Here is a 24,814-nt window from a genome sequence, read left to right as displayed (position 1 = left end):
ATCACTTCATGGCAAATAGATGGGGAAACAGTGTCAGGCTTTATTTTTGGGGGCTCCAAAATCGCTGTAGATGGTGATTGCAGCCATGAAATTAAAAAATGCTTCCTCTTGGAAGGAAAGTTATGACCAACCTAGACAGCATATTGAAAAGCAGAGATATTACTTTGCCAACAAAGGTCCATCTAGTCAAGACTGTGGCTTTTCCAGTAATCATGTATGGATGTGTGGAGAAGGCAATGACACCCCACTCCAGTTACTCTTGCCTGGAAAATCCTATGGATGGAGGAGCCTGGTAGGCTGCAGTCCATGGGGTTGCTAAGAGTCAGACACAACTGAGTGACTTCACTTTCACTTTCCACTTTCATGCATTGGAGAAGGAAATGGCAACCCACTCCAGTGTTCTTGCTTGGAGAATCTCAGAGACGGGGGAGCCTGGTGGGCTGCCATCTATGGGGTCACACAGAGTTGGACACAAGCAACATAGTAGCAGCAGCATGTATGGATGTGAGAGTTGGAGTATAAAGAAAGCTGAGTGCTGAAGAATTGATGCTTTTGAACTGTGGTGTTGGAGAAGACTCTTGAGAGTCCCTTGGACTATGAGGAGATCCAACCAGTCCATCCTAAAGGAGATCAGTCCTGGGTGTTCATTGGAAGGACTGATGTTGAAGCTGACACTCCAATACTTTGGCCACCTGTTGCGAAGAGCTGACTCATTTGAAAAGACCATGATGCGGGGAAAGATTGAAGGCAGGAGGAGAAGGGGATGACAGAAGATGAGCTGGTTGGATGGCATCACCGACTCAATGGACATGAGTTTTTGTGAACTCCGGGAGTTGGTGATGGACAGGGAGGCCTGGCGTGCTGTGGTTCATGGGGTCGCAAAAGTCAGACATGACTGAGCCACTGAACTGAACTGATAAGAGGAATAGGAGATGGGGAAGACAATGACCCATTTAATGAACTGTACAGGAATTAGAATCTTGAAGGAATGGGCCTAGATAGCTAAATACTATAGTTAGTATGCATTTAACTTCATACATTAGTTATAATTTCGATTGACTTGACATGCTGTCGTTGACCATCAATTTTCTAGAAGATGCTGAAAATCTGTTACCTGGAGTGTTTTTTTTCCAGTTTATGGACAAGGTTTTGCAGGTCCCCTAGCTTTGTTTTTTGAGGAAAACAAAGTTCCCTCAAAAGTTGAAATGACTCTCTTGGGACTTAAAGATTGTAAAAGTAGGTTTTAGGAAAATGAATGTTGAGAAATAATGCTTATGAAAATAAATTAAAATTGCAGAAAAATATTGACCTTGGTTAGCTTCTAGATATTTTTATATGAGTGATGTAGAAAAGGCCATGAGCATGTATCTGTAACAGATACTGAAAAACTGTAGTACTGTACACGTACAATTACTCAGTTCCAGCACTACAAGTTTGTAGATATTCATTGTTTGCCAAGAAAGATAAAACACCTAAAGCTGGCACTGCTTTGGGGAAAGTTGAGTCCTGGGAAAGACAGTTAGAAGGGGAAAATGTGGAGGTGAAATAATTAATGAAGCTAGAGGTCCGGCAGAAATTTATCCTCAGAGCCTTGAACAGAGAGGGGAGTGTCAACTTTGGAGAACTCATGGAGCCTCCATGGAGTTACAAGTGAGATGTGGGGCCAACCCAGTGTTGCAGTTGTCATAAGGACAGAAGATTCCCTGTGGCTTCTGGTGCTTGAAGAAAGGTAGCCAGGTTACATATTATGAATCCAGTGTGTGTGTGTGTGATGTGTGTGCTGTGCTTAGTCATGTCCAATTCTTGGCAACCCCATGGACTGTAGCCCTACCAGGATCCCCTGTCCATAGAATTTTCCAGGCAAGAATACTGGAGTGGGTTGTTACTTCCTACTCCAGAGGATCGTCCCAACCCAAGTATCTATGTTTCTTGTGTCTCCTGCATTAGCAGGCAGATTCTTTACCACTAGCACCACCTGGGAATCTCATCAGTCTCATGGTTACCATCAATTTTTACTTCCTCCAAAATGTACTCAACTATGAAATACATTTTAATATCATTTTAAAACAACTTCCATATTTAATAAATTTTGTTTTTAAATGTTGTAGGCCTTTTATTGTCAATTTTAAAGGGAATTTTACTTGGTGTATGCTTAGTCACTGTGTCATGTCCGACTCTTTGCGACCCCATGGACTGTAGCTTGCCAGGATCCTCTGTCCTTGGGGATTCTCTAGGCAAGAATACTGGAGTAGGTTGCCATGCCCTCCTTCAGAAGTGTCAATTTTAAAGGATATTTTACTTGGTAGCAGAGTTCTAATAAAATTAAGATTGTGAGGTTAACAAAGGTCTTCTTTGAGACTGGACTTCTTGGTGCTTGGATCCCAGGAAATACTATTTTTTACATAATATGTTGAGATATTTTGGCTTTGGAGTGTCAAATTAAGCTAGAGATTAAAATTTTTTTTTCAAATAGTTCTGCACCTATTTGCTGCATCCTCCTCAATGCTCTGTGTATATTAGTTTCTAGAAAAAAGAAATTTGTCTAGTTTTCTGAGCTAAGACTTGCTTGGACATTGGTTGCCTTCTAAGCAAGTGAGATTTATATCAGTTTTCCATAACTTCTTACTATACATTTGAATATTTCTTTCTCCTGTCCTCCACCACAGTGGAGGGTGTCCTGAGACTCCTGAAAGCAGACCAGTAAGAAAGGAATTATATCAAACAGGCAGTTACTGCACAAGATAATTTGTCAAGTTCTGCTGAAAACAGTGATTAGTGGAGAATGGAAATTGCTTTCTAATCCTTGAAGTCTAGAAATTTTGTGGGAGCTACTCTGACTACAACCCTTACTATCTTTGAATAGATTCCAGGGCAGTACTTTCTTTAGAAATGAAACAATTCATTAGTAATGCATTAAATGTTTTATTTGCTTGTTCATATGTTTCCAGTCAATACAATGTAATTATCAATTTAAAATATTTCATCCCTTAAAGAGCATGTGATATATCTGTGTGTGTTTGTGTGTGTAATGGAATATTATCCAGCCATTAAAAAAAAAGAATGAAATAATGCCATTTGCAGAAACATGGATGGACTTAGAGATTACCATTGCTAAGGTAAATAAGTTAGAGAAACACAAATAGCATAGGATATCACTCATGTGGAATCTTAAAAAAAAAAGATACAAATTAACTTATTTACAAAACACAAATAGACTCACAGACATAGAAAACAAAGTTATGGTTACTAAAGGGGAAGAGGATGGGAAAATAGGAATTTGGGATTAATATAGACACACTACTATATATCAGATTGATAACCAGTAAGGACCTACTGTATAGCACAGTGTGCCATATATATATATGGTAAGTTTTCAGTAACGCTTAGGTGAAAAGACAACACCTGTGAGTTAACTTTGTGATCTGGCTTCAAAAATCCATTACCTTAGTTTAAATATGTTAACACCTTAAGTGGGCTTCCCAGGTGGCTCAGCGGTAAAGAATCTGCGTGCAATGCAGAAGAGGTGAGTTGAATCCTTGGGTCAGGAAGATCCCCTGGAGAAGGAAATGGTAACCTGCTCCAGTATTCTTGCCTGGGAAATCCCATGGACAGAGGATACTGGTGAGCTACAGAGTCAAACACAACTTAGAAACTAAACAAGAACAGCACTTTAAGCAGTAACAGCTACAATATGATTATTTCTTCATTCATTTTAGGATATTTTCATTTGAAAGAACTCTGTTCATGTTAGTTGCGCAGTCATGTCTGACTCTTTGCAACCCCATGGACGATAGCTTGCCAGGCTCCTCTGTCCATGGAATTCTCCAGGCAAGAATACTGCAACAGGTAGTCATTCCCTTCTCCAGGAAAGAGCACTATATGGGTAATATCATGGCCATATCTGCACAGAGACAAACATCTTGGAAAGGGGGAGAGAAAGGAGAGAGACCCAGATCTCTGGGTATTTGGTCCACATGGATGATTCCACATACCTGGATTCTTAGAAATATCTACATACTTGAATGGGGTTAACACAATATTTGGGTGACTGAAACCATTGTTCTCTTTACATAGAAATATTTGAACATTTTTGCCTAGGTTATCCCCAAAATAGATTATATAGTATAACATGTCAAAGATTTATACTTTTTTGTGTGTTTGTGAGAAATATATGGGTGACCAACCTTCAACTCTGTCAGCAGAATGGACTTGTAATTCTACTCTGTTAGCCTAACTCACTGTAAACCGGTGGCTGAAACAGGCACAGAGATTTACAGAGAATGACAGCATTGATGGGACACCATAGAAATTCATGCTGCACCTGTTCTCAAAAAATAAAGTTTTCTGTCTCTGCAGCTTTCAATATAGCACCTTCCACTGATGCTAAATTTGTTGATTATTAAAAAAAGAAAGAAAGAAAGAAAGATACAGACAGACAGGGAAATAAGGTGCCTGCGACAACCCCTGTTGAAGGCTGCATTACTTATTCTGCTTGGATGAATTTGTATTGGATAAATCTAGTACGAAGTGAAAACCCTATTTCCAGCTGAGACTTAAAGATGTTTTAGTAAAACATGCTTAAGCAAATGCATTTTGATGCCTCGCAAGGAAGATACACACAGAGCTCTTTTTGCAGAAGTTCAATAAATTGTGTATCAGCAGCTGAAAAAAGATGTTCTCTTTCTGATTTGCACTCATAGTTTGCATTGACTTCATTTAAAATTCATGGTATGCAAGGAAGAAATGGTTAAATATGACTTTTGGATTATACCTAACAAGGGAAAGTAACTTTTTCTTTCCTATTCAGTTGTTAGGCACGCTGCTGAAACTCCACAAGCTCATCAGAAGCTACTTTGCACGGACAGTCCCTTCATTATAAAAGCCTAGGACAGTAGAATTGCACCTTCAACTGGCATCTCTCCACCTTACAGGGTCCTAAAAGCTTTCAAATCCACCTCAGGCCCAGGCAGTAGCAAAGTGGGAGAGGAATTGAAGAAGCAAAAATAAATATTAAAGTACATAAGAATTAAATATTACCTATTTAAATGGCAATTATGCAGTTGAAAACAAGAGCATCACACCTGTACAAGAAAAGGCATGCAAGCCCAAAACATCTGCTTGGATCCACCTGCCAGGCACCTGTTTTGCTGTTTCAATGCCATTTGATTGCTGGAGATGTAGAGGCTCTTGTGAGGTAATGAGTGATTTTACATTATGCATGATTGAAAACAGGTGTTCTAATGCTGTACAATTCTATGCATGAATAATTCAGTTTGTTTAGAGCAAGATCTTTAAAAGAAGTACTGCATGGGCTTTATTATTTCTATAAACATGAAGGTTTTTTTTTTTTAATTTACAATGATTGTTCCTTTTCAGTCAGCTTGTTTATGGCAATTTTTGTGTAATTTTATGGATGAGGAGTAATATCTTGAAAGGTAAAATTGATCACACTTAAAACATGTAAGAAGTAAAATTGAAAGGTCTGTTAGCAAGAGGAAAGATGGTATTAACGTTCAATGTTCTAAGTGAAAATGCCTGATTATTTCCTTCCTGCTTTGCCTGCTTTCTGATGGTAACAAAACATTTGTCTAAGGGCTATAATTAGGGAGGGGTGAACTATTTGGGAAAATAGAGAAATTGTTTTGTATCTCAGCCCAAACATCACGCAGAGCCCAGACTTCCTTAAAGACAGAACTGATGTTAGTCAGCAGCCCTCTGTTCTTAGATATCACGAGTTCACACCCTCCTGTAAGCCACTGTAGGATACCACTGAGAAAGACAATCTCTTTCACTCCAATTCCCACGTTGTTTTGTCTACCCTGGTGTTCTAGAGTCAGAAATATTAGTATCAGATTATGGTATTTCAAATAGCAAGTAAAATCCCCACACTCCCAATGTTAAGATTTAGAACCTCACCACAATGCACGAGACTTTATCTCTTAGAGACTTGGTCTCTTGGACACCAGAGACCAAAGACACTGTGGTGTCTTGAACCACATGTTATTAAATATTTTACACTTCTAAGGTATGAGAGAAAGCATATTTGCTTCAATTAATGCTATTTAAGTAATAGAAATACAAGGCCAAAGAATTATAGTCATTATCACATTGCTATTACTAATTTACATCTGTTGAATGTTTCATACCACACAAACCATAGTGTAAGAGTTATTGACACATAATAATCCCTTCCCAAAATATACTACATCAGCAAGTAGTCAGCTTCAAGCTTTGAGGTTTGGCTCTCTTCCCTCATTTTAAGAGCTGTGGGGAGCTTCACAGGGGAATCTATTATTGAAAAGCTTTTCAGTTAGAAGTAAATTGTAAGACTGGTCCTTCAAGTGGGGAGCAACACTAGGAAAGTCACAAAGAAAAGTAAAAGATTTGGTATAAAAGAGAACACTTTCACTGCTATTGACACAGGGAATTGACCTTATTCCCTCCCTTGGGGATAAGGTTGGCAAGCAGGCCTTTACAAGTATTCACCAAATATAAGTGTTGGCCTCATAAACTCAGAGAATCAATGCCAGAAAGGGCTTCAGGAATCTAAACTAAAGGATATAAGTACCCAGAAGATAAAAATGTTGGTCTGGCAATCCTGACCTAGCATTAAATGACCTCTGTCTCTAAAAGTTAAGATAGCCCAATTTTCTTTTTAAATCTACTAGTTATTTATATAAAGTCTCTTTTTTTACTACACAGTTCAATGCAGAAGGACACGTAAAATATTAAGTTGAATCATATGAAATTGCAGTTTTCATTAGTCAGAGTTGGTTGAAAATTAGCCATTTCATGTGATCTGACATATCTCTGCTAAGGATCCCCTCAGTTGGAGACATCACTCATTCTGGAATGCAATCAACCATACCTTCCATTGCATGCAATCCACAGCTAGTAATGAAAGCCATGCTGTCTGATAGGAAGAAACACAGACAAAGTGTAATAAACCACTTTATGAGTAGACCTTGCAACCATGATAGAAATTGGGAAATGTTCCACCTCATATTAAGAGGTGAACTTGTTTCCCCATGACTCAGCTGTTCTTAATGAATAGTTTGACAAATAGATTGAGGTAGAGCTGTGCAGTTCTGTCCCTGTATCTCAGAATGAGAGTTGGTAGGACTCTTTCTCTAACATAGTGAGATTCTGCTTGGGGTCGCACAGGTCAAAAGACTCAGCTGAGCTTTCAGCCCATTCTCAACATCCATTCACGTGCACATGAGGCAGCCAACTTCGCTTTCTATCTTAAAGGAGGCTTCAAATGTCCCCAGCCCCAGTGCCCCTTGCAAATGCTTACTTGATTAAATATGGCTGCCAATATATCAACACTCCTACAACCAACAGGTGTGGCCTATCTTTCTTCTGACTTTGGATGGCTTTGATCTTTAGAAAGTGGTAGAAGCAGTGTTCAGACCTACTTGTAAAAGGTAGTTGTAGACTTATAAAGGGATTGCCAGATTTTGCTCCTTCTCTCTAGGAATATTGGCTCTTAAAAGGCAGTGTCCATTAAGAAATAAGACTGTTTAGCCTGCAGCCCAGTGAGAAACCTGAACCGTATCGAGACGCTATGGATGATGTGATGCAATGTTGGCCAGAGACAAGAAGTATGGAGGCCACGGGTTTGAGTGAAGAAATCACTAAGGAAGAGGTTTCTCTGTCCTGTGCTGCTCCAGAGGAGGCCTCAGGGATCAAAGAGGAACCCTCCAAGCCCTTTGCACACTCCTGACCCACCAACATGTGAGTAAACAAAATGGTCATTTTAAGGCACTGTGTTTTGTGGAGGTTTGTTATGAAGCAATAGATAACTAGAACTCGCTTAAGGAAATAACACAGATTCAGCCACTGAATGTGACTAATATGGGAACTTAAGAAAACTACTCTCTCAGCCTCTATTGCCACATCTCAAATGGAGCACTGGGGAAAAAGTGGGGTACTGGTAGGTTCTGCCTGCTAGGACCCTTTTGAGAAAGAAAATACATGATGTTGTCAGAATACTAACACTTACAAATTCTCAAAAATTGTGAGTTTTTACGATTAGAATTTAAAATATCAAAATTCTTAAACCAGTGTGTCCGAGCCACTTTACATCGAGATGCAAAGCTTCTTGAAGTAGTCCTAGCTTATTACCTTCTGCTTTTTTATGTGACAATTGTAGGTTTCCTCTTAGTATGAGGTGGAGAATTTCCCAGCTTCTGTCATTTTTGCAAGGCCTCCCCATAAAGTGGTTGCTGATTGTGTGTTAGCACATTGTCTGCCTCTACATTTCCTTCTTTCAGAGATACTCAACTTTGGAAGTCTGAAACACTGAAGTCAGGTGCTGTGTGAATGCAAATTTTTAATTTAAGTGGCAAATTTCACTCATAGCACAGTGAGCATAAGACAGTTCTTTGTGCTTATCGGAGGTGTCCAAAAGCGTAGCTGCTGCTGGAAGTGAAGTCGCTCAGTCGTGTCTGACTCTTTGCGACCCCATGGACTGTAGCCTACCAGGCTCCTCTGTCCATGGGATTTTCCAGGCAATAGTACTGGAGTGGATTGCCACTTCCTTCTCCAGGGGATCTTCCCAAACCAGGGATTGAACCTGGGGCTCCCACATTGTAGACAGACACTTTACCGTCTGAGCCAGCAGGGGTGGTGTTAAAAGATGGGAAGCTGGCAAATAAAAACTATTATCTTTTAGTTTTATCCAGACCCTTTTGGGACCCCTGGTGTGTGCCCATGGGCTGATGTGACAAGTGATAAGTTTTCTGTGGACCAACAAATGGTTAGCAAGCTTTTTAGAGTGTCTTTAGTGTATAGTTATAATAATCCCACATATAAGGTTCAATTTCTGCTAAATGTATTGTAAGTGTTTTGAAAAATTTTCATAAGTGGTGAGTTGAAACAGGTGAATATTACTGATCATTTGATTATAATATTTATACTAAATTGTCAGTACCTTTAAGTGTTAGTTTTTTAAGTACTGATTTAAATTGTCAGCACCTTACAAGTAGAAATCATGTCTGTTGAACTTGTGCATGGATTTAAAGTCTAAGCATTTAAATTCATTATTTAATTGAAGGATAATTGCTTTACAGAATTTTGTTGTTTTCTGTCCAAGCATTTTTAACTGGACCGGCAGCATTGTGTAATGGCTAAGAGCATGGGCTCAGCTCTGGTTTATGACTTACTAGCTGTGTGGCCTTGAACAAGTTACTTTATGTTTGTGCCCTTGCTTTGCTTCTTTATAAAGTGTAGATCCTAAATTAATATTTTTAAAGTGCTTGGAACAAAACTAGGGACAGTGCAGAGTGCCATGTTAGTATTAGTTAATAATTAGTCTTAATATTTATACTTTAGAAATGAGGAAATTGATCCTAGACAAGATAAATAGCTTGGATACCCTTCATTGCAATGTCATCATAGGGTACCAATTAGAACATACATCAAAGAAATAGAAAATAATTATTCAAATACTGATAAAAATATATGAATATAGTAAAATGAAGTGAGGATTAATATAAAAGTCTTAAGGTCCTCAGTGTTGGCAAACGTGGTACTGATTTTGCAATTCAGAACCAAATCAAAGTATCTGCTTAATGTTCCTAAATTTGGAAAAACGTAAATGAAGTAAACACAATTGAAAACTTCAGAGAAGCATGTTATAAATTGAATTATCACAATAGAGTACATTACTGGGTGAGGCAATTGTGCAGAGTTCAGAAGAAATTGAAAAGCAGAATGCCTGCTCCTGAATTGCTTGGAATCTGTTGAGCAATGACGATCTGAATATTTAAACCACCCTGAGGACAGTGTACTCAGGACCAGTCCAAGAAAGGACTAGAATCATTGTCTGTAGCAAATTCACATGTGGAATGAGCAGGCCACAAATGGAAAGAAAATGGAAAATGCCCTTCAGTCATCATTCACAGAAGTTGTGACAAAAAATAAGCACTTATGTTTGGAAAGTGAGTAAATAAGTGTGTATAAATATTTGTAATATTATTCAGTTCAGTTCAGCCGATTATTATATAGTCCATTTATGAGAAAAAATCTGCTTATTACATAGAAGTTGGTTCTCCCCATCCCAGTGTTACTGCTTCCTCCCTTTTCTAGTTCCTCCTTTTTTTTTTTTTAATTTTATTTTTAAACTTTACATAATTGTATTAGTTTTGCCAAATATCAAAATGAATCCGCCACAGGTATACATGTGTTGCCCATCCTGAACCCTCCTCCCTCCTCCCTCCCCATACCATCCCTCTGGGTCATCCCAGTGCACCAGCCCCAAGCATCCAGTATTGTGCATTGAACCTGGACTGGCAACTCGTTTCATACATGATATCATACATGTTTCAATGCCATTCTCCCAAATCTTCCCACCCTCTCCCTCTCCCACAGAGTCCATAAGACTATTCTATACATCAGTGTCTCTTTTGCTGTCTCATACACAGGGTTATTGTTACCATCTTTCTAGTTCCTCCTAATCTCCCCTAGTTGATTGTTCCTTTTTAATTCCACTCAGAGTGCACACTTTCAGTTTGCTTATATATTGCAGATAAATACACACATGTACATATATACAATAAAACTTTGGTATGCAGTAGGCATGAGCCAAGTTACAAATTAAGGTGATAAGGAATTTAATTTTTCTATAACTGAAATTCTTCTCCATTTAAGCTTCGTTTCACTCTGTATTGAAAATTAAATCCACATCAAATAGTCTCCCATCCCTAAATTCAATCCTTGAGAAAGGAATACCTAGTATTAAGAATGTATGGTGTGAGGTGAATGGGGCAAGAGGAGTCTGGTTCAGGTTGTTAGCATCCATCCAAAGAGTTAGACATGACTGAGCGACTTCACTTTCACTTTTCACAGTGACATCTACTGACACTTCAGTCACTCATGGAACCTCTGCTCCAAAATAAATGCATTTTATTGCTGCTTTCTCCTTATTGCAAACCCAAGACCTTTCCAGGCCAGCTCTTGGCCTCATGGATGGCCTTTACCTGGTTCCATTCTGGGATTCCTGGAAATGTGCTCAGCCAAGCTCTATCTAGATGTTCCGTGAAGCTGTATCCGTGCTACTGCCCTTTTTCATTGCTGGGTAGTTGGCAACTGTGGATCTTGCTGGTGCTCTAGACTTGATGTGATTTGCAGGTATATTCACCTATTTCTCAGAAAACACCCACCCCAACCACAGTTTATATCATCCCTACTTTCCTCCCTGTCCCTTTCCTCAACCTGTGGAATAGTTTGTATTTCCAGAGGAGACCTTTTCTTAACTAGGATTAGTCCAAGTTTGTTTGTTTTTTTTCCTGGTAAGAATCTTATGCCATAAGTAATTTCTATGTTGAGAAATGGCAATAATCCAGAGGTTCTCAGGACGACTGATGCCTCATGGTCCGGCAGATAAGGAGAAATAACTGGATGAGCAGTCATTAGATGGGGAGAGGGCATGGAAAGTAAATCAGTTAATATGAAAAGTTATCCAGTTATTTGTAAGTCAGCAAATCACAGCATTTCTGAACCTGGCTCTAGGTTACTTTTCAATAGCTTCTCCTGTATACTTCCCCCAAATTTAAGCTCTCTGAACACAAATCATCTTTTATGCCTTCACACCTTTACTCACATGACTCCTTTGGTTCAAACTACCTCTCTGTCATTGTCATTCAGTTGCTCAGTCATGCCCAACTCTTTGCAGCCCGATAGACTGCAGCACACCAGGCTTCCCTGTCCTTCACTATCTCCTATAGCTTGCTTAAACTCTTGTACATTGAGTTGATGATGCCATCAAGCCAACTCATCTTTGGTCACCATCTTCTTCTCCTTCCCCAGCATCAGGATCTTTTCCAATGAGTTGGCTGTTTGCATCAGATAGCCAAAGTATTGAAGTTTCAGCTTCAGCATCAGTCGTTCCAATGAGTATTCAGGGTGATTTCCTTTAGGATTGATGTTTTGATTTCTTTGCTGTCCAAGGGACTCGCACAAGTCTTTTCCAGCACCACAGTTCAAAAGCATAAATTCTTCAGTGATCAGCTTCTTTATGGTCCAACTTTCTCATCTGTATATGACTACTGGGAAAGCTATAGCTTTGACCATATGGACTTTTGTCAGCAAATTATTTTCTCTTTAATATGTTGTCTATGTTTGTCATAGCTTTTCTTCAAAGGAGCAAGTGGTCTTTTAATTTCATGGCTGCAGTCACCATCACAGTGATTTTGGAGCCCAAGAGAATAAAATCTGTTACTGTTTCTACTTTTTCCCCATCTATTTGCCAATGAAGTGATGGTACCAGGTGCCATGATCTTAGTTTTTTGAATGTTATGTTTTAAGCCAGCATTTTTACTCTCCTCTTTCACCTTCATTAGGAGGCTCTTTAGTTCCTCTTCACTTTCTGCCATAAGGGTGGTGTCATCTGCATATCTGAGGTTATTGATATTTCTCCTGGTAATCTTGATTCCAGCTTGTGCTTCATCCAAACTTCTGGCATTTCACATGATGTACTCTGCATAGACATTAAGTAAACAGATGGTAGTATAACCTTGATGTACTCCTTTCCCAATTTTGAACCAGTCCATTGTTCCATGCTTATTTAACTTATATGCAGAGTACATCATAAGAAATGCTGGATGAAGCATAAGCTGGAATCAAAATTGCCAGGAGAAATATCAATAAGCCTCAGATATGCAGATGACACCACCCTTATGGCAGAAAGTGAAGAAGAACTAAAAAGTCTCTTGATGAAAGTGAAAGAGGAGAGTGAAACAGTTGGCTTAAAACTCAACACTCAGAAAACTAAGATCAGGCATCCAGTCCCATCACTTCATGGAAAATCGATGAGGAAACAATGGAAACAGTGACAGACTTTTATGAGGGGCTCCAAAATCACTGCAGATGATGATTGCAGCCATGAAATTAAAAGACGCTTCCTCCTTGGAAAGAAAGTTATGACCAACCTAGACAGCATATTGAAAAGCAGAGACATTACTTTGCCAACAAAGTTCTGTCTAGTCGAAGCTTTGGTTTTTCCAGTGGTCATGTATGGATGTGAGAGTTGGACTATAAAGAAGGCGGAGCACTGAAGAATTGATGGTTTTGAACTGTAGTGTTGGAGAAGACTCTTGAGAATCCCTTGGACAACAAGGAGATCCAACCCCAGTCCATCCTAAAGGAGATCAGTCCTGGGTGTTCATTGGAAGGACTGATGTTGAAACTGAAACTCCAATACTTTGGCCACCTGTTGTGAAGAACTGACTCATTTGAAAAGACCCTGATGCTGAGAAAGATTGAAGGTGGGAGGAGAAGGGGACGACAGAGGATGAGATGATTGGATGGCATCATCTACTCATTAGACATGAGTTTGAGTGAACTCTGGGAGTTGGCGATGGACAAGGAGGCCTGGCATGCTGCAGACCATGGGTTCGCAAAGAGTCAGACACGACTGAGCAACAGAATTGAACTGAACTGATTGTTCCATGTCTGGTTCTAAGTGTTGCTTATTGATCTGCATTACCTGGGCAATTCTACACTTAAGAGTAAATCATCTTGGGAGAGTGGTCTCTGGATTCAGGCCTCAAACCCACTTACAACTTACTCCATGTGAGGAGGTGTTAGACTCAGAGGAGTCTAAATTAACTTCTCTTGCCCAGTTTCTTCATCTGCAAAATGTGAATTACAAATGTGCCATCCTAAAGAGTTTGCCAGGGAGATTAAGTGAAATAATATATATAAATTACTTAAAATGGTATTTGGTGAATAATAGGCACTGGCTATTTCAGCTTATCTTTCAAGACTTGCTCAATACCATTGCTTCTGGATAGCCTTCATGAATAACTCAACTTGGACTCAATATCTGTCTTTGGAGATATGACAGCTCCTTGTGCTCACCCCTTGTACCCCCATTCTTCTGCCTCTGGTAGTCAATTAAATACAGCAGCCAAACTTCAGTGCTGGAGGGTGGAGAAAGAAGGGGTCAGAAGCATTGATTGGGAAGGGCACAGTTGCGTTTTCTCAGGTGAGAACAGTCTTTCACTTTCTGCAGAGGAGCCTCTTGTGAATATATTTATGGCAGCTTTTGATGTTAAAAGTCTGTTTCCTTCCTTAATGCAACATAATATTATAAACTCCACTCGGCTGGATTAGCACACCAGGTGGATTGGGGTGGGTGGGGGATGGGGCTGGTGGAAGGAAGGAAAAAAAAACATTTGTATCAAAATATTAGTAGAACTAGTATTTAGCAGAAAAATATCCCTACTTTTTCAAATAAAGGAAAAAAAGGTTAATAGAGACAGAATGACATATTCAAATTTATTGGTCACATGGCAATCAGTTAAGTCAAGACTCGGTTTAACTCTTAAGACTTCTATCATCTTGGTGTTAGGTAACTGTAATTCTACTTCTCTGGGAGTGTGCCTTCCCTGAAGAGTGTATTATAAGTGATACACTCTTCTGTGTGTGTATCACTGGGAAATGAAGACAGAAAAGATTTTGGTTCTAGGAATTGAACTCTGGTTTCTCTCACTGTTCTGCAGGCCTGCCTGGCTTGATTGGGGTGTAATCCCAGTTTCTTAAAGCTTTACTATTAAACTTATTGACTTGAATTTTGTCCCAATGTCTCAAGTTTCTTGTCACAGATACAGTTTTTATCTTAAAGCAAATCCTTCATTTTCTTTGTACAAAGTTCCAGGGCCTGGATATCATCTTGTCTTTGGGTAACATCTTCCAGATTTGTTTTAAGCTGATTACATGTTGCTGAACAATCAGATTTTCTGCTCTAAGCCACACGAAACCAAGTGATGACAGCTCTGGCCCCTGGCCACCAGCAATGTGATGATGCAGCGGGGCTTTGACAGCCATGATTTGATCTTGGGTGTTCTGAAATGGCGAAATACCCCTAAAGAGTGCAAAATGGACTCTCGCGCGGTATGACACTATGACTGTGTCATGGCTCTTTGAGGCATCTGCACTCCCCCTTCTTGTTCTCTGTTCTACCTTTCACAATCTCTTTGCATGACCTCTTACATTTTTATACATGCTTATATTTCTAATGGATGCCTGTTAAATGTTTTTAAAAAGCTACTTTAGGAAATGTAGTCCAGTGGAGGCTGTATTCTGTTTGGAAACACAGGAAGCACTAGACATGTATTTTTAGGAACTACTGAACCAAAATGTAGAAAATCTTGAGCTAGGACTCCATTTTTCTGGTCTAAATGTCCCATTCAAGTTGCCCTTTCTTGTTTTGCTAGTCTGTCATGTCCTGAGCTGCAGGCGCTGATGCCATGTGCCAATGCATGGTGGTGATTCCTGTACTTTCCAACCCACCACTATAGGGAAGCAGAAATGTGTATCTGGATCATGCAGTCAGCTTTATTCTGCCTCTCTATACCTGAATGCTTAATTCTAGGAAGTCACAGAGACGTTTGCCATTACAGAATGGACCGCTAAGAACTTGAAGAAAATGCAGGGAATGAGCAAATGACAATCGAGGAAATATTCATTGAGCTTTATTAAATATTTACTAGGTGTAGTGTCCTGGCGTAGGAAATGTAAAGTATACCAAGAGAATGCCCCCATCTTTCAAAGTCTCATTTTGGGGAATCCCAGCACATTGAAAGTAACTGAAAATACTGAACATGACATACAGAGTTTTAATTTAGTTCTTAAGGAATTAGTTCTTTAGAACATTGGAAAGTAAAATGGAGATCATTATGATCTGTAGTGATCAGAGGATCCTTTAAAATCTGGAACATAAACTATGCTGTGAAGAGCAAGTAGAAATCAGAAATTTCAGAAGTAAAAGGAGTAACATTTCAGGACGAAATGAGATGTGAGCAAAATTTTCACCGGGGTGGGGGAGGGGAGGTTTGAAAGCGTGTGGGAAAGCTGAGGGACTGAATTTGGCTGAAGCACTCATGTACATTTCAAGCCGAATGACTGTGCTTGCCACCTGTGAAATACATGATCAAATGTTTAGAAGATGGGTTGATGTCATGTTATGATACCTGGCTATTTTCTGTACTTTTTTAGTTGAAGGTGACTCTTGTTGGACTTGAGCCTAAAAAGCTCACAGGTGATGAATTTCCTGAGCACTTTTATGTTTGAGAATATGTGTTCTCTCATGTTGTATTTAAACAGCATTTGTTCAACATTCTATACTTTCTGACCTTCTACCCATTGCTTCCCTGTCTTCTAGCTTTGAATTAGAGAGAAGGTAAACTCTATGACGAAAGATAGTTTTGTCTGTTTTCTCTTGTTGTGGCCTGAAACCATTGTACCGATTGGAAATGCTCCCAAAGCATTCATGTAACGAATGAAGGAATATTGTGTAAAGAATCCTGATACTAGCCTGGATTTTATTCCTGTTTGGGTACCTGAAAAATTCTTTCATAATTTTTATATTTTAATAGCTTAACTGGGATGTATTCTGGCATTGGCTTTCTTTATATGCTTCTTATTGCAACAAAAATGGACATTTCTGTATTTCAAGTAAATATTTCTCCTTTTTTTATGAAAACTATCACATTTAGACATATTGTTCCCTGAAAAAACAATGGGGATAATAATGGTACCTACCATGGATATTTAAATGAGTTAATACAAGTAAAATGTTCCAGGGACATAATTTTTATTTTATCTGACACATCCTCCTAACATTATTCTATTACAAAAGATCCACATAGGAGACTATGATTACATTTCTCATCTTGAACAATTTATGATTTTTCCCTAGTTAATAATTACCTTGCTTTTTGTTTGCTTTAGTTTACCTTGTATTAATCATTAAATCTCCCCAGAAACCTTACCTAGAGTAAACTTCATTTCAGTGTGTCTAAACATATCAATGGTCTATCAACTGTATGTTGCTCAGGACATCTCTCTCTGAGCCTGCTCACCTGGTCTAATATAGACTAGAGGCTTGTGCTTCGCCCCTGCCTTACAGCTATCACACCAGTCTTGCCCTTGCCAACTACCTCTGTTCTTAGATAATGTATCTGTATCTTTTTGAATTACTATTTTGTTTGCCCATCTTCTAGGAATTTCCTAGTTCCTAGTACTGTAGTTCAATAATTTGAGAGCATACATGTGGGGAGAGAAATCACATTTATTTTCATATTCTACTGAATTTTCTGCTGTAATATACTTAATTTACAAAAGCTCTGGAATTTCTTTGCTGTTGTTCCTTTAACATTTGTTTTTAAAGAGCATGCTATTGTTTAATGGTTATAGCATTTGTTCTGTAATCTAGCTCTAGTCATTGCATGCTTTTAATTTGTCTCAGTTTATCTTTTTATTGACTTGATAAACTTAAATCCACATTGTTGTTGTTCAGTCACTAAGTCGTGTCTGACTCTCTGTGAGCTCATGGACTGCAGCACGCCAGACTCCTCTATCCTTCACCATCTCCTAGAGTTTGCTCAAACTCATTAAGTCAGTGATGCCATCCAACCATCTCATCCTCTGTCACCCTCTTCTCCTTTTGCTTTCAGTCTTTCCCAGAATCAGGCTATTTTTCAAGGAGTTGGTTCTTTGCATCAGGTGACCAATGTATTGGAGCTTCATTAACAGTCCTTCAAATGAATATTCAGGGTTGATTTCCTTTAGGATTGACTGATGTGATCTTGCAGTCCAAGGGACTCATGTCTTCTCCAGCACCACAATGCAAAAGCACCAGAATTCAAAACCATGAATTCTTAGACATTCAGCCTTCTATATGAACCACATCTCACATCTGTACCTGACTACTGGGAAAAACATAGCTTTTACTATACAGACCTTTGTCAGCAAAGTGATATCTCTGGTTTTTAATATGCTACCTAAATATTGTCATAGCTTTCTTTCCAAGGAGCAACCATCTTTTAATTTCATGGCTGCAGAAATTGTCCGCAGTGATTTTGATAAAATTTGTCACTGCTTCCACAATTTCTCCTTCTGTTTGCCATGAGGTGATGGGACTGATACCTTGATCTTAGTCTTTTTAATGTTGAGTAAATCCATATGTATAATTAAACATCATTAACTGCATCTGTTAATTGGGAGGTTCTTTTCCATGTGTTCAGATCTCTTATTTGGTAATATCAAATACTTTTGTATTATCCATATGCCCCCAATGTTACTAACATTACTATTTATTAAAAATCTCTATCACTTTCTCTGCAATCAGAAAAATTTTATGACACCTCCCTCACTGTTGGTGGTATAGTTCTCATGCACATTCTTTTATTTTTTCACATTTATTGGTAGGTGTTTTCTTAGGTAGATCAAATCCATTTTCAGCTAATTCTCCTTTTTTCCTAAATCATTCATCTTTGAGCCCTAATGCTGTTCCAGTTTAAAGTCTTCAATAGTGTGAATCAGTCATAGGAAATGTTATTTTGATCCTTTTGTTTGTTCTTCTGGATTGTGGCCTTTATCTTTTTCTTTTCTTTTTTTTTTTTTTTTTTGCATGCTATATCCTTTATGTTTTCTTTTTCTAAAATATGTCTTCATACTTTTCTTTGTACTTTTAATTTTAATTGTTTTAACTTAACGGAGTCTTTAGTCAAGCTTTTATGCTCTAATATTAAACTGGTCAAAATATCTGTTTGAGTTTTTCCATGGAAAACCCAAACAAATGTTTTGCCATCCCAATATAATAGGGACAAATTCTCCTGTATCATTTTTCATCTTAAGAACAAGTTTTTCTCACTTCAGAAGTGCAACATGCTTTCTCTATAGTCTGTGATATCGGGAGGCGTGTGTGTGTGTGTGTGTGTAGCAGGTTAAGTAGAGGAGTAAGGTCGGGAAGATCCCCTGGAGAAGGAAATGGCAAATCCACTCCAGTATTCTTGCCTGGAGAATCTCATGGGCGGAGGAACCTGGTGGGCTACAGTCCACGGGGTCTCAAAAAGTCAGACACGTCTGAGCGACTTCACTTTCACTTTCAAGGGGGAGAGGGCAGAGCTCAGTTGGAGTATGTACATGCTGTCTTGTTAGAGGTAGATTCTGCTCCCTTTTCTAAAATTTTGGCATATTAATAATTAGTAACATGAGAGCAGAGTCGGACACGACTGAGCGACTGAACTGAACTGAACTGAACTGAGCAGTGGTCTAGGAATTAAACAGTTTTCTCTCTGTTCTCGGCTCTTTCCTCCTCTCCCCCACCATCTCCCTCTCTCCCCTTCCTGCTTTCCCTTTCTGGTTAAACCTAAGACCTATTCTTCTATCATGGAGCCCGATTCACTTGTTAATTTCTTCTAATTCCTTGCTGCTTGAAATATTCTTGGACCAGCAGCACAAGCATCACAAGGGAGCCTGTTAGAAATGCAGAATCTCAGTCCTTGCCCCAGATTGCTTGAGTCAAAATCAGCAGTGACTAGGAAACATTAGGATGCCCATAGCACCAATGCTGACAGTTGGAGGTGAGGATATCACCTGGCACCTGGGGCTTTTTATGTGCCTTCCTACCTTTTCTGTTTCCAAAGATACTGTCGTCTTTATTTTTCCTTTGTATTCAATTCTAATTAAGTTCTGTATTATTGCCTAAGATAGTCAGCTTCATTTGATTTTGATAATGGGCAGCTACCTCTCCGGCCACTCTCCTAAACTAAGAGTATAAATAATAGGGGAAGCCAAGTGGTCCTTTCTAAGCTGTCCCCTGAGATCCTGCCACTGTAGATAGGTAGAACTTCCCCCGTAAGATTTTTTGTAATTGACCCCTGTCATCCCAGGTAGTTGATCTGTTTCTCTATGAACTGAGTAGTTTGTTTTAAAGTTTGCTCCTATACATTGTCTCTCCAGTGCTATATTTAGATATGGAGAGGGAAAGCATAGCAGACTAGCAAAAATACAAGCCACATTAGACTCTTCCCTTTTCTCTCTTTGGCTGTCATATTGAACTTATCCCTTTTACGTTACACTTGAGGCAGTCATGGCAATAATGGGTTTTCCTTTTTTTCCTGAAGCAGAGAGGAGGTATTGTGGGAAAGAGATACTGAGTTTTAGTTTTACTCTGCCTCCTTTACTCTTAGGTACCATCTATAGTTACTTTAGGATTAATGATGTTTTTACAGAAGCACAATCTTATTAAGACAAATATATTTGTATATTTTTTCCTCTTCCCAAGGAACATAGGAATAAAAGCAACAACAACAAAAAATGCACTCTGAATTTTAAATCTGTTTTATTTTACAATGCATTTGCAATTGGATAATCCTGGTGTTTTTAAGGTTTATGTATTGATGGTACTCTATCACTATGGGTTTTGCTGGCAGGTACTTTTTGCTGATATCTCCTCACTACACTCCTTTCAACCTACTCAAAAATGTTCATGGAGTTGCCCTTACTAAAGCTGTGTTTTATTCAGAGCCTGGTAAGCTGTGAGCAATATTAGTGTGAGCATCCATACATTTCTTACAACTTTTACCAGGAAAGGTCAACCTCCCAGAGTGAGAGAAAATTCTGTTTTTATGATCGCTCCTGCTGGATCATGCTGTATTATGTGTGATCTGACTGGAATGGTGTCAGTCAGTAGCGTGCTACTCTATCTCTAACACAGAGTAACAGAACACGAAAGAACAAACAAATTATTGTTATTTATAGAAAAAAAAAAAAAGACCCATGGACTGTATGCTGTAGATCTAGCATATATCATACTTGGATTTGCAGCAATTCAGGATAACATCAAGTACCTAATGGGTTCATATTGTTAGTCAAGTGGTTAGAAAGGCAGTGTATTTCAAAATATAAAAGAAGTTGTGGTAGTAAAAGAGATAAGGGGAAAAGTATAAGGGAAGGGGAGAGATAAAGAAGATTGCATTTTCAAAGCTTATTTGATTAGATGATTATAGTCTATTTGAGAGTGCAAACAAACTTAGGCAAAATTCATATCCTGGAATCATAATTTTTTCTTACCCTGTTACTTCTCTGAATGAAGCACAATTCATCATTAAAGTTTTAATTTTATAATTAGAATGGACGTTGGTACTATTTGATCCCTCTCAAGAAAATTCAAATTCAAAGTTTTTCTCCATTTTGTCTGAATGGTTCTTTACACATTAAATGGTTTGAATCTCTTTTTATGGGGTAAATTTCCTAATAAAATTGTGTGTTTCTAGTAGAAGAATCATAAATTTCTGTATGCATCTAATAGCAGGCAAAGCGTGGGAGTAAGCAGAAGAGGTTTTTAGTAGATTTTATGTAAAATCAGAAAGTATGTTTAGAATTAACCTTGACTTTCCTTCTCTGCTCATCTTCCAAATTGTGTTCTTCCCTAAATGGAAGGGTAGCTATCTATTTATGACCATCTACTTAATTTAACCAAGCTACTGTTATGAAGCAGATAGTTTTGCTCAGGATTATTAAATGAGAATAACCATTGATTTCACTGACAAATGTCCCCTTATTACTAATATTTGAGAGTGGAACTTATTAGGCAAATAATTCTGCTAGTTTAGGAATATGTCCAAAATGAAGGGAGGGAACTTCCCACATTGCCCAATTAAAAAAAAAAAACAAAAGCAACTTGCATCATTTTGAAAGAATCACAAAAATTGATTCCCTAATAACAATGGGAAATATTTTATCCTTTCATATTACAAACTTTTACTGAACACCTTTTGGCTTCTAGGTACCATATCAGGCACCAATAAGCTCACTCCTTGCATCAAAATTAAATGAGAATATAGAATAAAATAAAGAACTGTCTTATAGCTTCTATATCACTAAATCATTAAATACATGAAAAATGTATTGGGATAAAAGTCCCACACTAATTAACTTTTATCAATTGTTTATCAAGTTATTCATGTACATTATTTATATTTATTTTCTATTTACCTTTCATTACTTCTTTCCTATTGTTTTGAATTCTTTTTGTCAAAAAAATTGATAAATATATGAATCTCTCAATGTCAGAGGTAGAAGCCACTCAAATGATTATTTGTCCAAGCTTGTTTATTTTACAAATTGGTTGACACTAACTAGGGACACATAAATAGGAAATATATCATTGAGCCCTGCCTGAGGCACTCCAAGAATGGATCCATCAGAGAAGGAATTTCTAGGACATGGAACTGACAAGAAGTAGCCAGTGATAAGTGGAGACTGTGTGTGTGTGTGTTAGTTGCTCAGTTGTGTCCGACTCTTGCGACCCTATGGACCGTAGCCCACCAGGCTCCTTTGTCCGTGGGATTCTCTAGGCAAGAGTACTGGAGTGGGTTGCCATTTCTTTCTCCAAGTGGACATTAGGCTTTCTTATCTTTCCTTGCTATTGTTTGGAACTCTGCATTCAAATGGGTATAACTTTTCTTTTCTCCTTTGCCTTTAGCTTCTCTTCTCAGCTATTTGTAAGGCCTCCTCAAACAACCATTTTGCCTTTTTGCATTTCTTTTTCTTGGGGATGGTCTTGATCACTGCCTCCTGTACGATGTCAGGAATCTCCAACCATAGTTCTTCCGGCACTCTGTCTATCAGATCTGATCCCTTTCCAGAATACCAGACCACCTGACCTGCCTCTTGAGAAATCTGTATGCAAGTCAGGAAGCAACAGTTAGAACTGGACGTGGAACAACAGACAGGTTCCAAATTGGGAAAGGAGTATGTCAAGGCTTCATATTGTCTCCCTGCTTATTTAACTTATATGCAGAGTATATAAGATAAATATATATATATAAATATATATATTTAATATATAAATAAATATATATTTAATATATAAATAAATATATATATTATATATTTTTATATATTAAAATATATAAATATATATAAGTCCAGAGAAACGCTGGACTGGATGCAGCACAAGCTGGAATCAAGATTGCTGGGAGAAATATCAATAACCTCAGATATGCAGATGATACCACCCTTATGGCAGAAAGTGAAGAAGACCTAAAGAGCCTCTTGATGAAAGTGAAAGAGGAGAGTGAAAAAGTTGGCTTAAAGCTCAACATTCAGAAAACGAAGATCATGGCATCCTGTCCCATCAATTCATGGCAAATAGATGAGGAAACAATGGAAACAGTGACAGACTTTATTTCTGGAGGCTCCAAAATCACTGCAGATGGTGACTGCAGCCATGAAATTAAAAGACACTTGCTCCTTGGAAGGAAAGCTATAATCAACCTAAACAGCATATTAAAAAGTAGAGATATTACTTTGCCACAAAGGTCCATCTAGTCAAAGCTATGGTTTTTCCAGTAGTTATATATGGATGTAAGAGTTGGACTATAAAGAAAGCTGAGTGCTGAAGAATTGGTGCTTTTGAACTATGGTGTTAGAGAAGACTTGAGAATCCCTTGGGCTGCAAGGAGATCAAACCAGCCAACCCTAAAGGAAATCAGTCCTGAATATTCATTGAAAGGACTGATGCTGAAGCTGAAACTCCAATACTTTGGGCCACTTGATGCAAAGAACTGGCTCACTAGAAAAGACCCAGATGCTGGGTAAGATAAATCAAAGGAGAAGGGGATGACAGAGGATGAGATGGTTGGATGGCATCACTGATTCGATAGACATGAGTTTGAGTAAGCTCCGGGAGTTGGTGATGGACAGGGAAGCCTGGGGTCGCAAAGAGTCAGACACGACTGAGCAACTGAACTGAACTGAGCCAGTGATAATGTGGGACACTTTGTATGGTGTCTTTTTTCAGCTTTCCTATTTCACTTAACTAGGTACTTAATTAGGCTTTTAAATCATGAAATTATTGAGATTTGGGGCAGATAATTCTTTTTTTGTGGGGGCTGTCCTGTGCACTGCAGGATGTTTAACAGCATCCCTGGTTTCTGCCCATTAGATTCCAGCAGCAACGCCTACTTGTGCGAACCAAAAATGTTACCAGACGTCATCAGATATCCCCTGAGGAGAAAATCACCCCGATTGATAATGACTGTTCCAAGAAAATCCCTATTTGCTAAAGGGATAGACAAACCTGAAAATTGGTGCTAGGCTCTTAGCAAAATGTATTGAATTATTTGGAAGTATTTTATGGCTAGTTAAAACTATAATATCAATAAATATAATATCAATAACTTTGTATTTGCATTAGTGAACAGTTTTTTAAGCTCATGTAGGATTTTTGGAAGATAAGCAAAATAAAAATATAATTTTATTTTTGGCTGCCACTATCCCATTAAAGTTTATTTAGAGAAAGTCTTTCCTAGTCACTAGAGAAGTACAGTAGCAGGTCCATTTTTTTCTCTGGGCACTCACTGGTAGTAAAGTTCCTCTGGTTACTTTAAGTCACAAACCCATTCTTAATTCAAAAACTAAAACACCCATCTTCTGGAATAATCCTGATTTTCACTTGATGTGGCATTAAATCTTCTCTCCCCCAAGCCAGGGTCCTCTTTGGGCAAAGGAGAGGGCAGGATGGTCTGGGCTTCTCTTTGGTTCTCCCCTGCCATCCATTTCTCCTTCTCATCCAGCATTTTGTTACTTCTGACTTCTTAAATATCAGGCTAAGGGGGTTGAGAGGTCATGGGGAAAAAGTAAAGCTAACCCCATGTGGAGGGTGCCATTGTCACCTGGCACGGAGACCCTCTGGTGGGCAGATGTTTAATACTGACTTTCACTTCATGGGCACTCTTATGAGTTCTTCCTGCCCTTTATTGGTCCCTCTGACAATACTTTGTGTCATAGATGTTGTATTCTTTATACTTATTGCCCCTGCTCCTCACCTCCTGGCCTTCCAATGTTCATTCTTCCCAAACTCTCTAATGCCCTGTAGATCTTCTATAGCAGGTATCCAAGAAACCATGAGTGAGCCCTCTTTCCCCCGTGGCCTGTGTCTGGCGAATGGGAATACTCACATCTTCTGCTATTGGGAACTTTGGGAATGCAGGTCTAAGCCCTACCCCTCTTTACT

At 38.6% G+C, this 24,814-nt stretch overlaps 1 long non-coding RNA gene across 6 annotated transcripts in view; it reads left to right on the top strand.

The window, feature by feature from the left end:
- Nucleotides 1-24,814, top strand: part of LOC112582250 — a 374,767-nt gene that overhangs the window by 309,273 nt on the left and 40,680 nt on the right. For 2 of the 6 annotated variants that reach the window (XR_006640544.1, XR_006640543.1), the window contains exons 5-6: nucleotides 7,478-7,737; nucleotides 23,744-24,056. This is a non-coding gene — a long non-coding RNA (uncharacterized LOC112582250). Of the gene's footprint in view, nucleotides 1-4,807; nucleotides 5,195-7,477; nucleotides 7,738-23,743; nucleotides 24,057-24,814 lie in introns of those variants that run through there. The other 4 variants (XR_006548194.2, XR_006548191.2, XR_006548192.2 and 1 more) reach the window with 4 other exon arrangements.

This window comes from Bubalus bubalis, chromosome 2 (genome assembly GCF_019923935.1).
Source record: "Bubalus bubalis isolate 160015118507 breed Murrah chromosome 2, NDDB_SH_1, whole genome shotgun sequence".
In the NCBI taxonomy this organism is placed as follows: Eukaryota; Metazoa; Chordata; class Mammalia; order Artiodactyla; family Bovidae; genus Bubalus; species Bubalus bubalis.
The sequence above is the reverse complement of the archived record's forward strand: the minus strand, read 5'-3'. Positions and strand labels throughout refer to the sequence as shown.